At 46.6% G+C, this 11,848-nt stretch overlaps 1 protein-coding gene across 2 annotated transcripts in view; it reads right to left on the bottom strand.

The window, feature by feature from the left end:
* Positions 1-992, bottom strand: part of LOC144672633 (natural resistance-associated macrophage protein 2-like) — a 184,811-nt gene extending 183,819 nt beyond the window's left edge. For both annotated transcript variants that reach the window (XM_078534484.1, XM_078534483.1), the window contains exon 1: positions 896-992. The gene's annotated coding sequence lies outside the window, so the exon portion shown is untranslated. The remainder of the gene's footprint in view (positions 1-895) is intronic.
* Positions 993-11,848: the final 10,856 nt, after the last annotated feature.

Here is an 11,848-nt window from a genome sequence, read left to right as displayed (position 1 = left end):
AAGGGTCCAACCTCAAACGTCAACCCTAGCCTGGGTTTCTCTGTTTCTCTCTCCACAGACTGCTGCCGGACCTGCTGAGTTTTTCCAGCATTTTCTGTTGTTGTTTCAGATTTCCAGCATCTGCAGTATTTTGCTTTTATCGCATGAAGCAGTAGACTTTGGCTTTGTGGAAGGGTGTGAAAGCCATGATAGCTATTAATAGCCTACTTGACCTCTTTTTTTAAAAAAAATTCAGGTACACGAGAGAGATGCACAACAGGTTTTTACACCAAGTCAGGGTCGACCCCAACGTCTCAACTCCTATGCTAACACCCTGAGCAATAACTCACTCCCTGTTTGACCACCCTGGTGTTGTGTGTTGATATTTAAAGGCCCTCACAGAGACCAATGATAGAAATGCAAATTTTCTCAGGTGACCAGCAAAGGTTAACACATTGACCACTGTTTGTGGCTCTGTGATTAGCAACTTCCTCTGGCACTGTGTCATTAGCATCACTCCACCAACCCTTCCTTAATAATCCAACATCAAAGCATAGAAAGGCGAGTTTCTGCTAGAGAGAGAGAAAAACACAGCACAACACACGCCGCCTGTGGAGGACTGGTCAAAGGATCGTGTACCCCAGGCAACTGCCAAGGACAGCCGGTCATTAAAGGACAAAACATTAGGGTCCCTTGAACACCCTCCCCTCCTCCTCCTCCTCCTCCCCCCCTCCTTTCACGAAATGGTAGCTTCCAGCTCCATCTGTTTTGGTTCCACTGTGGACAGTCCATGTGTGGCCAGGGAGGCGAGAGTCACATTTCACATGAGGTGCCGAGCAAGTGCCTTTTCGACGCCGCACCGACAGTGCTGGGGAAACAGTTGGTCAAGGGGGCGAAGTGTAAACTGGCGCCTTACCTGCTCACCACCCCCCGACTTGCCACCGCCAGTCTGTCCCGATCGATCCTCTCCAACTTTAACGTGGATGTTCCGGCCTGCAGGCTCCGCACCTCAAACACAAACGTCCCCGCCCCCTCATCGCTCATTGGCCGCTTCCATTGACGCTCACGGCGTGCGCATCTGCGGACCTCCGGGCACAGCGCCACCCGCAGGGGCGGCTGAAACAAGCATCTGAGACCAACCAAGTCAACCTTCAGCAATCGCAGTGCAACACTTGCCCCTTCCTCCCTTCTCACCGCCCAAGGGCCCAAACACTCCTTTCAGGTGAAGCTTGCACCTCCTTCAATTTGGTCTACTGCATTCGCTGTTCTCAGTGCAGATCGCATTGGGAGCAGCGAATGCATTAGACCAAATTGAAGGAGGTGCAAGTGAAAGGTCTCTACATTGGAGAGACCAAACGCAGACTGGGTGACCGCTTTGCAGAACACCTTCGATCTGTCCGCAAGCATCACCCAGACCTCCCTGTCGCTTGCCATTTTAACACTCCACCCTGCTCTCATGGCCACATGTCCGTCCTTGGCCTGCTGCAATGTTCCAGTGAAGCTCAACGCAAAGTGGAGGAACAGCACCTCACCTTCCGACTAGGCACTTTACAGCCTTCCGGACTGAATATTGAATTCAACAACTTCAGATCATGAACTCTCTCCTCCATCCTCACCCCCTTTCCGATCCCCCTTTTTTCACATTTTTATTTTTTAATTTTTATATATATTTTTTCCCACCTATTTCTTTTATTATTATTTAAATTTATTTCCATTCATTATTTTATCCCCACCGTTTAGCCTATTTTGATCTTTTCTCCCACACTGTCCCTTCCCCCTACCCCACCCCCACTAAGGTCATCTGTCACTTGCTCATCCTGCTTTCTACCCTTAATGTCCCCATTAGCACATCCTTTAGCTAATATCACCACCGTCAACACCCCTTTGACCTTTTGTTTATGACATCTTTGGCAATCTCTCCTTTGCCTCCACCTATCACTGGCCCTTTATCCAGCTCTACCTGTCCAACTCCCCTTAAACAGTATAAATTTCACTGAAGACTCGAAACGTTAACTGATTTCTTCTCCACCGATGCTGCCAGACCTGCTGAGTTTTTCCAGGTAATTCTGTTTTTGTTATAAATTTCACCACACTTTTACTTCTCTTTAGCTCTGACGAAGAGTCATACGGACTCGAAACGTTAACTGTGTTCCTCTCCGCAGATGCTGTCAGACCTGCTGAGTTTTTCCAGCAATTTTTGTTTTTGTTTCAGATTTCCAGCATCCGCAGTATTTGGCTTTTCTCTTAGACCAACCAGGTTGTGTGTATTATCAGGGCATCATGGAATCATTTACAACAGAGGAAAAGGCCATTTTGTCCATCGTGTCTGTACCAGCAGAAAAACGAGTCACCCAGCCTAATCCTACTTTCCAGCACTTGGTCCATAGCCCTGCAGGTTACTGTTCCCATTGGTGGAAGGATTGAGAACCAAGGCAAAGATTTAAGATGATTGGCAAAATAAGCAATGGTGACATGAAGAAAAACTTTTTCCTGCAGCGTAGTTAGAATCTGGAATGCACTGCCCGAGGTGTGGTGGAGGCAGATTCAATCGAGTGGTTAGGATCTGGAATGCACTGTCTGAGAGTGTGGTGGAGGCAGATTCAATCGAGTGGTTAGGATCTGGAATGCACTGTCTGAGAGTGTGGGGGAGACAGGGTCAATCGAGTGGTTAGGATCTGGAATGCACTGCCTGAGAGTGTGATGGAGACAGGGTCAATCGAGTGGTTAGGGTCTGGAATGCACTGTCTGAGTGTGTGGTGGAGACAGGGTCAATCGAGTGGTTAGGATCTGGAATGCACTATCTGAGTGTGTGGTGGAGACAGGGTCAATCGAGTGGTTAGGATCTGGAATGCACTGCTTGAGAGTGTGGGGGAGACAGGGTCAATCGAGCAGTTAGGATCTGGAATGCACTGCCTGAGAGTGTGGGGGAGACAGGATCAATCGAGTGGTTGGGATCTGGAATGCACTGTCTGAGAGTGTGGTGGAGACAGGGTCAATCGAGTGGTTAGGATCTGGAATGCACTGTCTGAGAGTGTGGTGGAGACAGGGTCAATCGAGTGGTTAGGATCTGGAATGCACTGCCTGAGAGTGTGGTGGAGACAGGGTCAATCGAGTGGTTAGGATCTGGAATGCACTGCCTGAGAGTGTGGTGGAGACAGGGTCAATCGAGTGGTTAGGATCTGGAATGCACTGCCTGAGAGTGTGGGGGAGACAGGGTCAATCGAGTGGTTAGGATCTGGAATGCACTGTCTGAGAGTGTGGGGGAGACAGGGTCAATCGACTGGTTAGGATCTGGAATGCACTGTCTGAGAGTGTGGTGGAGGCAGATTCAATCATGGCTTTCAAAAGAGAATTGGATCATTACCTGATGAAAAAAACATTGCAGGGCTACAGGGAAAAGGTTGGGGAGTGGAACTAGGTGAATTCTCTTGCAGAGAGCTGGCACAGACAAACCAGGCCGAATGGCCTCCTTCTGTGCTGTACCATTCTATGATTCCATCCTATAGTTCAGACGGCATCTGTTGAGAGAGACAGAGGTAACATTTCAGGTTGATGACCTTTTGAGGATATATTAAACTTGGTTAGATCATACCTGGAATACTATGTCAAGTTCTGATCTCCATGTTAGAAAAAGGATATAGAGGAACTGGAGAAGATACAAAAAAGATTCACAGGGGTTCTACCATAAATACAGGGTATACTTATGAGCAGAGGTTGAACAGGTTGAGTCTTTTTTCTCTTGCAAAGAGAAGTCTTTAAAATTATGAAAGGTTTTGATGGAGCAGATACACAGTTTCCCTTTGTGTGAAGAGCATAACTAGAGGTGATTCATATAAGATAGTCACCAATGTGACTGTGACAAAGGTAAACTTCCCCTCCTGGTCCTTTCCAATGTGACTACAGCCTTTGACACGGTTTGACCACACCATCCTCCTCCAACACCTCTCCACTGTTGTCCAGCTGGGTGGGACCTGCTCTCACCTGGTTCCATTCTTATCCATCTAATCGGAGCCAGAGAGTCACTGGAAATGGCTTCTCTTCCTGCTCCTGCACTGTTACCTCTGGTGTCCCCCCAAGGATCTATCCTTGGCCCCCTCCTATTTCTCATCTACATGCTGCCCCTCAGTGACACCATCCGAAAGCACAGTGTTAGTTTTCACATGTACGCTGATGACACCCAGCTCTACCTCACCCCCACCTCTCTCAACTCCTCCACTGTTAGTAAATTATCAGACTGCTTATCCGACATCCAGTCCTGGATGAGCAGAAATTTCCTCCAATTAAATATTGGGAAGACTGAAGGCAGTGCTTTTGGTTCCCAACACAAACTACATTCCCTAACTACCACCTTCACTCCTCTCCCTGGCAACAGCCTGAGATTAAGCCAGTCTTGTTCACAGCCTCGGTGTCACACTTGATCCAGAGATGACCTTCCTTCCACATATCCATGCCATTACTAAAACACTTCCTACTTCCATGTCCATAACATCACCCGACTCTACCCCATCAGCTCATCTGCTGCTGAAACCCTCATCCATGCCTTTGATACCTCCAGACTGGACTATTCCAATACATCCCTGACTGGACTTCCACATTCTACCCTCCATAAACTTGAAATCATCCAAAACTCCGCTGCCCCTGCCTTAACTCATACCAGCTCCCATTCCCCTATCACCCCTGAGCTCGCTGACTTACATTGTCTCCCAATCAAGCAACGTCTCGATTTTAAAATTCTCTGTTTTCAAATCCATCCATGACCTCGCACCCTCCCTATCTCTGTAACCCCCTCCAGCCCCACTACCCTCTGAGATCTCTGCAATGCTCTAATTCTGGCTCCGATTTTAATCGCTCCACCATTGGTGGCCGTGCCTTCAGCTGCCTGGGCCCCAAGCTCTGTAATTCCCTCCCTACCCCTCTCCGCCTCTCTACCTCACTTTAAGACACTCCTTGAAACCTACCTCTTTGACCAAGCTTTTAATCATCTGACCTAATATCTCCTTAAGTGGCTCAGTGTCATATTTTGTTTTATAATGCTCCTAGAAAGAACCTTGGGATGTTTTATGTTAAAGGTGCCATATAAATATAAGTCATTGTTGTTATTTAATAGGAAAATTAATTAAGCTGGGAGAAAGACATTTTAAGAGATAGAAAGAGTTTAACTTCCAAATGATGAATTGAAAGCAGTTTTCAATAACATTTAGTGGAGGTTTCTTCTTTTTCATACGAGAAATGTAGTCGTCTAATAAATTTAGATATCAAAATATTGGGAAATGGACCAAATAAAGTGCCGAGCATCTAATTTTCCTAAAGTGGAGGGGACTGTTCCCCTAAAGCTCCTAGAAAATAATTCTTGTGGCTTCCGCACTTGTATCCCCTTTAGAATTTAATTGTGGGCAGAATTTTACCTTCCCCCGCTGGCAGGTTCCTAGGCAGGAGGCGACCATAACAGTTCCTGCCATTCCCGACCTCTCCGCAATTTTACGTTTGGATGGCCTGCCTGCCCTTGCCTCACTTGAGGCCCTTAAGTGGCCAATTATTGAGCACTTAAGGGCCGTTTCCCACACAGCCTCCATTTTCAGACTTGAGGGGAGAGTTCAGGGCCAAAAATGTACAATGCTCAGGCCTCTGGCCGTAATGGCTGGTGGGACCTCTATCGGCAGCCCCCTTTTAACACCGGGAGCATCCCCCAAGAAGGTCTGGCCCCTGCAGGTCCTCCATCCCTCCCACCGGCCTCTCCACCAACACCCTCACCCTCCCTCTGCCCACCACCCTGAGACTCCCACACTTCCCTGGCTCTGGAATCCTGGGACGTGGCTCTGGGGACTGCATGCAGTTCCAGTCCTGTCCACTGCAGCTTCTGGCAGTGCAGGAACAGAGCTGCCGGCCAATCAGATTGGCCGGCAGCTCTCTGAGGCGGGACTTCCTCCCGAGTGAGGGGTGAAAATTCCATCCCCAGCCAATGAACGCTCGCAGGTGTGTTCCCCACCAACTGTTTGGATGGCGGGAACGGAAACCCTACCATCCTAAAAATCCTGGCCTATGGTTTGTTTCCTCCAATCCCAATGAGTGAAGTGTATACCTCTAAAGATCGGCTACAACCCCATGTCCTGTTGCACTTACACCACTTGTGTAATTTTATACCTTTGACTTATATGTTGTTGAGCTAACATACGTTAGCTGTCAGTCGGCTTTTACTAGTTTTCAATGTTAGAATGCACAAATGTTGCCTGACATCGCCTCTCACTTTCATTGCAGGTACACCCAACGTTTCTTCATTTATATTGCAAGGGAAGAAACTCTCTACCCAGAGCACAACTCAACGCTCCTCATCTTTTGCCATGACCAGCCTGGTTGGGTTTGCTCTTGTTTGCTGTCCTGCAGCGGTTATACCAATTGGGCCATGTTGACCGCGGTGACAGCTCCTCTCGGCTGACAACGTCGGTATTTCCATGGTACTGAAGTCGGGCGTTTTCATCTTGTTCCCCACCATTTTCAGCAGGTAACCGATAAGCAGTAACCAAAGAAGTAAAGCAAGCGATGGTCAAAAGATCACTTGCACACTCTGCTATTTGTCTTACCATTTTACCAACAAATGCTCCAAACGGATAAAGTATGCATGCAGATATCCTGTGAATATGAGACAACAGTGTCTATTACTCATTTTCATTTACAACTCAAAAATATAATTTTTTTTATTCATTCATGTGGGCGTCACCGGCTAGGTCAGCATTTATTGCTCATCCCTAATTGCCCTTGTTCAGAGGGTATTTTTTTTAAGAGTCAACCACATTGCTGTGGGTCTGGAGTCACATGTAGGCCAGACCAGGTAAGGACGGCAGATTTCCTTCCCTAAAGGACATTAGTGAACCAGATGGGTTTTTATGACAATCGACAATGGTTTCATGGTCATCATTAAATTTCTAATTAGTCGCTTTTATAGCGTCCCATATGCAGCAAGACCTGGACAACACTCAGGCTTGGGCTGATAAGTGGCAAAAAACATCGCGTGACACAAGTGCCAGGCAATGACCATTTCCAGCAAGAGAGAATCTAACCATCTCCCCTTGACATTCTATGGCATTACCATCGCTGAAACCCCCACTATCAACATCCTGGGGGGTTATTGACCAGAAACTGAACTGGATGAGCCATATAAATACTGCGGCTAGAAGAGCAGGTCAGAGGCTGGGAATCCTGCAGCGAGTAACTCACCTCCTGACCCCTCAAAACCTGTCCACCATCTACAAAGCACAAATCAGGAGTGTGATGGAATACTCTCCACTTGTCTGGATGAGTGCAGCTCCAACAACACTCAAGAAGCTCGACACCATCCAGGACAAAGCAGCCCACTTGATTGGCACCACATCTACAAACATTCACTCCCTCCACCACCGCTGCACAGTAGCAGCAGTGTGTACCATCTACAAGATGCACCGCAGAAACTTACCAAGGCTCCTTCGACAACACCTTCCAAACCCATGACTTCTACCATCTAGAAAGACAAGGGCAGCAGATACATGGGAACACCACCGCCTGCAAATTCCCCTCCAAGTCACACACCATCCTGACTTGGAAATGCTACTCCTTCACTGTAACTGTCACCCTCTCTAATGGTACTGTGGGTGTACCTACACCACATGGACTGCAGCGGTTCAAGAAGGCAGCTCACCACCACCTTCTCAAGGGCAACTGGGGAGGGGCAATAAATGTGGCCTTGTCAGTGATGCCTAGATCCTGTGGAAGAATATATTTTTTATAATCTGGAACAGCTGTTAATATGAATCAAGGGAGGAATGAGGATGTATTTTGACGATAACTTATTTGGCCTGGGTAGGTTAACATCAATCAGATGTTAAAATCTTCGCAAAACCAAATCAATATTTTTATAACCAGTGGGATTTAGAAAAAAAGCTTCACACTATCTGACTCTTTCCTGAACGATTGATGAATTATATTCCAACTAATGTTTAAAACTACCCTTCTCATGTGAAGACTCCAAATTGCGGAAGGATTCTGATGCACTATTTCCAAAACTGATTCAGTGTAAAGGAAGCCAAAGAAGAAAACCAGATTCACTTCAGTAATTCCTGTTCAACTGACCCATCTGGGCAGAGTGAACAACTAGAGGAATGACTCCTGGATTGGTCACTGGGTAGCGCTGAGGGACCAAGGCCCCTGATTGAGTTTTCCTCCTTTCTCGATGTCAGCGAGAAAGAGAGGACTTTGGTCTTGGAAGGAGCTTGTTAGTTGTTAGCGCATCTGATGGGCAGTTCCACATTATTTTTAATAGCTGTTCACTCCACCCCTCACTTCGCATAGAATTACATGGAAATGAATCATGAACACAAGTCACAATAACTCTGTCTTGGTGATTATAGTGGTAATATCACTGAACTTGCAATCCAAAGGCCCAGTCTAATGGCCTGGGAGCCTGGGTTCAAATCCTACCATGGCAGCTGGTAGAAATTAATTAATAAAACAGGAATTATAAAGAAATGTCAACCATGTTGTAAAAACTCACCTGGTTCACTGATACCCCTTTAGGGAAGGAAATCTGCCATCCTTACCTAGTCTGGCCCATGTGCGACTCCAGACCCACAGCAACGTGGTCAACTCTTAACTGCCCTCCGAAATGAGTTCAAGGGCAATTAGGGATGAAAACCAAATGCTGGCTTTGCCAGTGAGGACCCATCCCATTAAAGAACGAAGATGAAAAATCTAGTCACGATTGAAACAACATTTCTGAAAGGACGCAGATTCATACATAGTCTGTCATGACACGGATGTGAAGATATCCCATGAGAAATAATCGCTGAGTGTAAAGACATTGTGATGTTTTGAGAATGTGATACTACAAATAATAACTGTTAAATTATAAACCTTGAAATTTGCTATGCAGCGTCTGCTGTCTGTCCATACATAATGACAAACAACTATTCCTGCAGACCCAGAGTTTTGACTGATAGCGCCCTTCTGCTGATTGCAGGCCTCATCGACTGACTCTTGGTCAGGATGTCCTTCGGAAGGAGAGGACAGAACATTAAAGGCATGCAACATTTCATAACAGTGGATTATAGCCCTGAATTACTTGAACTTTTTCAGGAAGACATGTGTTTTTTAAAAAGACATACAGGAAAAGACACTGAGCAAAAGATAGCTGAGAATGTAAAGTAACCACTTTCTGGAAAATTCCTATATGGATTATACTTGACCGATTAGTCCAGAGAGAACATGGAATGTTGCGCTTAAAAAAGTGTCACGGCCTACTTCAGACAGAGGCACTTGAAAGGAAGAGATGAAATGCAAAAGACTGAACTTTAATCTCCTGTGGTTGCAGAGACACTGGAGACTGTTTGTCACATATCAGCAGACATCCAAAACCCATCTCCTGTTGAGTTATATCTAAGAATGTGTAAATGGTCTGAGTTGAAAGAAAACGGGCTCTGAGCGAAAGACATGTTTATTTTTTGCCTTCCAGGAATACAGAAAGAAATAGGTTAAAAAGCTAGCTGCAGACCTGATCCATGTATGCTAGTGTGCTGGTGTGCGAAGGTGCTACTGTGCTGTGAGAGTGACAGCAGAAGACCAACTAGGCATCCCTGCAGCTTGCAGGTAAATGTCTCTCTTACTCTGTTGCTGGAGGCAAGTGAGCAAAGCCACAATCAAAAAGGAAATAGGACAGCTTCTTCAGCTAACCTGCAGAACCAAGTGTCTCCAAACCAACTGCTCAACTGCCAAAGTCAGCTTTACCGGAATCACCCAACTTAACGGCCGCAACATTTTGCCATCTGCTCCTCACAGACAAGCCAAAGACTAACACGTATATCTTTTTGAACTTTTATTTAGACTTAACATCTCATTTCTGATCTGTGTGTATGTCTGTTGCGTTTTTATTATTTTTCTCGGGTTTTTAGTAACTAATAAACTTACTCTTCCTTTGACTCAAGGAAGCCTGGTTAAATTGGCTCCTTCTCAAACATGAATACATTTGGACTGGGAAAGGGTATCCACAAAGGAAGGCAGGGTGGAAGGGATCCCTTTTAAATTAACCTTGTTGCAACCAACCAAGGGGGTTGAATAAAGAAGGGGAGCCGGCTCATTCCTCCTCACCTGGGAGTATAACGTGCTTGTTCAATTACTGAATTTTGCTTCAAACTAAAATAGGTGTCAAAGGCTTTAATAATGGAATCAAAATCTACAGTGGACTGCTGCACACCCTGCCTTAGGAGAACGTCGTCTGCTACTGGACCTACTGCATATAGCAAGGTACTGACTTGAAGCTTTTGTTCCTTTTTGTGAAGGCCTGACGCTGCTTGATACCGGAGAAAATGGCGTTTTGATAACTCCCACTGCTGGCCTCTCTGTGGGCCCTCGAGGCAGTCAACTAGACGGGGCAAGGGCAGGGACTGCTCACCCGGTACAGTCAATGTTACCTCTCTCTGGTGCACCTCCATCTTCTGCCGAAATTTCTCGAGCTGCTTTCAAAGGTTTCTTCACTCCGTGGTTCCTTTGATAACACCAATGTGTCCCTACCACTGCCACCATGTTCTGAGATTGGGTCCTTTTGTCTTGGACTCTAGGCATGGGACTTGGTTCTTAGACAGACTGTAGACATACTCTGGCATCTGTTTAACACTTGTTTATTAGTACTACATCTAAACGGGTTACAGAGTAAGCATGTAGCTCCTAGGCTTGAATCCAACCTCTCTCATGAGAATCTAACATATGACTGATTAGTGTCAATGGCACATCATCATCATCTACGCCATACATTAGCACATCCCATCTGTTAACCCTTTATACTACAACCGGCATCAAGAAGAGAAATAACATGGTCCAGGATGTTGCCATATTACCACCAATCAGCATTGACAATGTGACGCTGGAGGTTCTTCATAGTTTCACATATCTAGGCTCAACAATCAGCAACAATCTGTTAACTGATGGTGAAACCAACACACACATTGCAAGAGCTGCAGCTGTCATGGCCAAACTGAGTAACAGAGTGTGGAACCTGACTGAACACCAAACTGCAAATCTATCAAACCTTTGTCCTCAGTGCATTCCTACAGTGTTGAGACCTGGACAACACACGCTAGGCAGGAGGAAAGGCTGAACAGTTTCCACCTTCACTGTCTCAGATGTATCCTTGGCATCCCCTGGCAGGACGAGATCACCAACTCGGAGGTCCTGGAGTGTGCTAATTCCATCAGCATACACTTGGTGCCAAGCTGACGCCTGCGCTGGCTTGGCCATGTTCCTTGGATGGATGACAGCCATAGGCCCAAAGACCTTCTGGACATTGAACTGGCCACGAGGTCACGACCTCCAGGACATCCAAACAATGGGTATCGTCACGCGCGATATGAAGATGGTGGACATTGGCACAGGCAACTGGGAGACAGTTACCGACGGCTGTGTGACCTCTGGAGCTGACTGTTTGGAAAGGGGCACTGGAAGAGGTGAGAAGAAATGAAAAGCTCAGCTGGCTGAGAAAATGACCCAGAGAAAACAGGCCAGTGAATCGTGCACCTTCTCAGTCCACTGCCTTGCTCTGTAGCAAATGCAGCAGAGGCTGCCAGGCCAGAGAGGGGATCCTGAGCCACAGCAGGCGATGTTTAACACAGAGTTAACCACCATAGTGCAAGCCGTCGTCTCAGACGGAAGGTGCCACTAGATAATAGAAGCACGGGTTACAGATTGACTGATATTTCCTGCAGTAGCCTCAGAGGAAGTAGAGGCAGAGAAGTTTGAAGGCTGCAATAGGCAGTGATTTGTTAGCGGTTTGGAGTCAGATGTTGGGGTGGAGGGGCCTCAGGAGTAGGAGGTTGTGGGGATGTAGGAAGTCAGGGTAAGGTACTGGAGTCAC

Source organism: Cetorhinus maximus, chromosome X (assembly GCF_964194155.1).
Source record: "Cetorhinus maximus chromosome X, sCetMax3.hap1.1, whole genome shotgun sequence".
Classification (NCBI taxonomy): domain Eukaryota; kingdom Metazoa; phylum Chordata; class Chondrichthyes; order Lamniformes; family Cetorhinidae; genus Cetorhinus; species Cetorhinus maximus.
The sequence above is the reverse complement of the archived record's forward strand: the minus strand, read 5'-3'. Positions and strand labels throughout refer to the sequence as shown.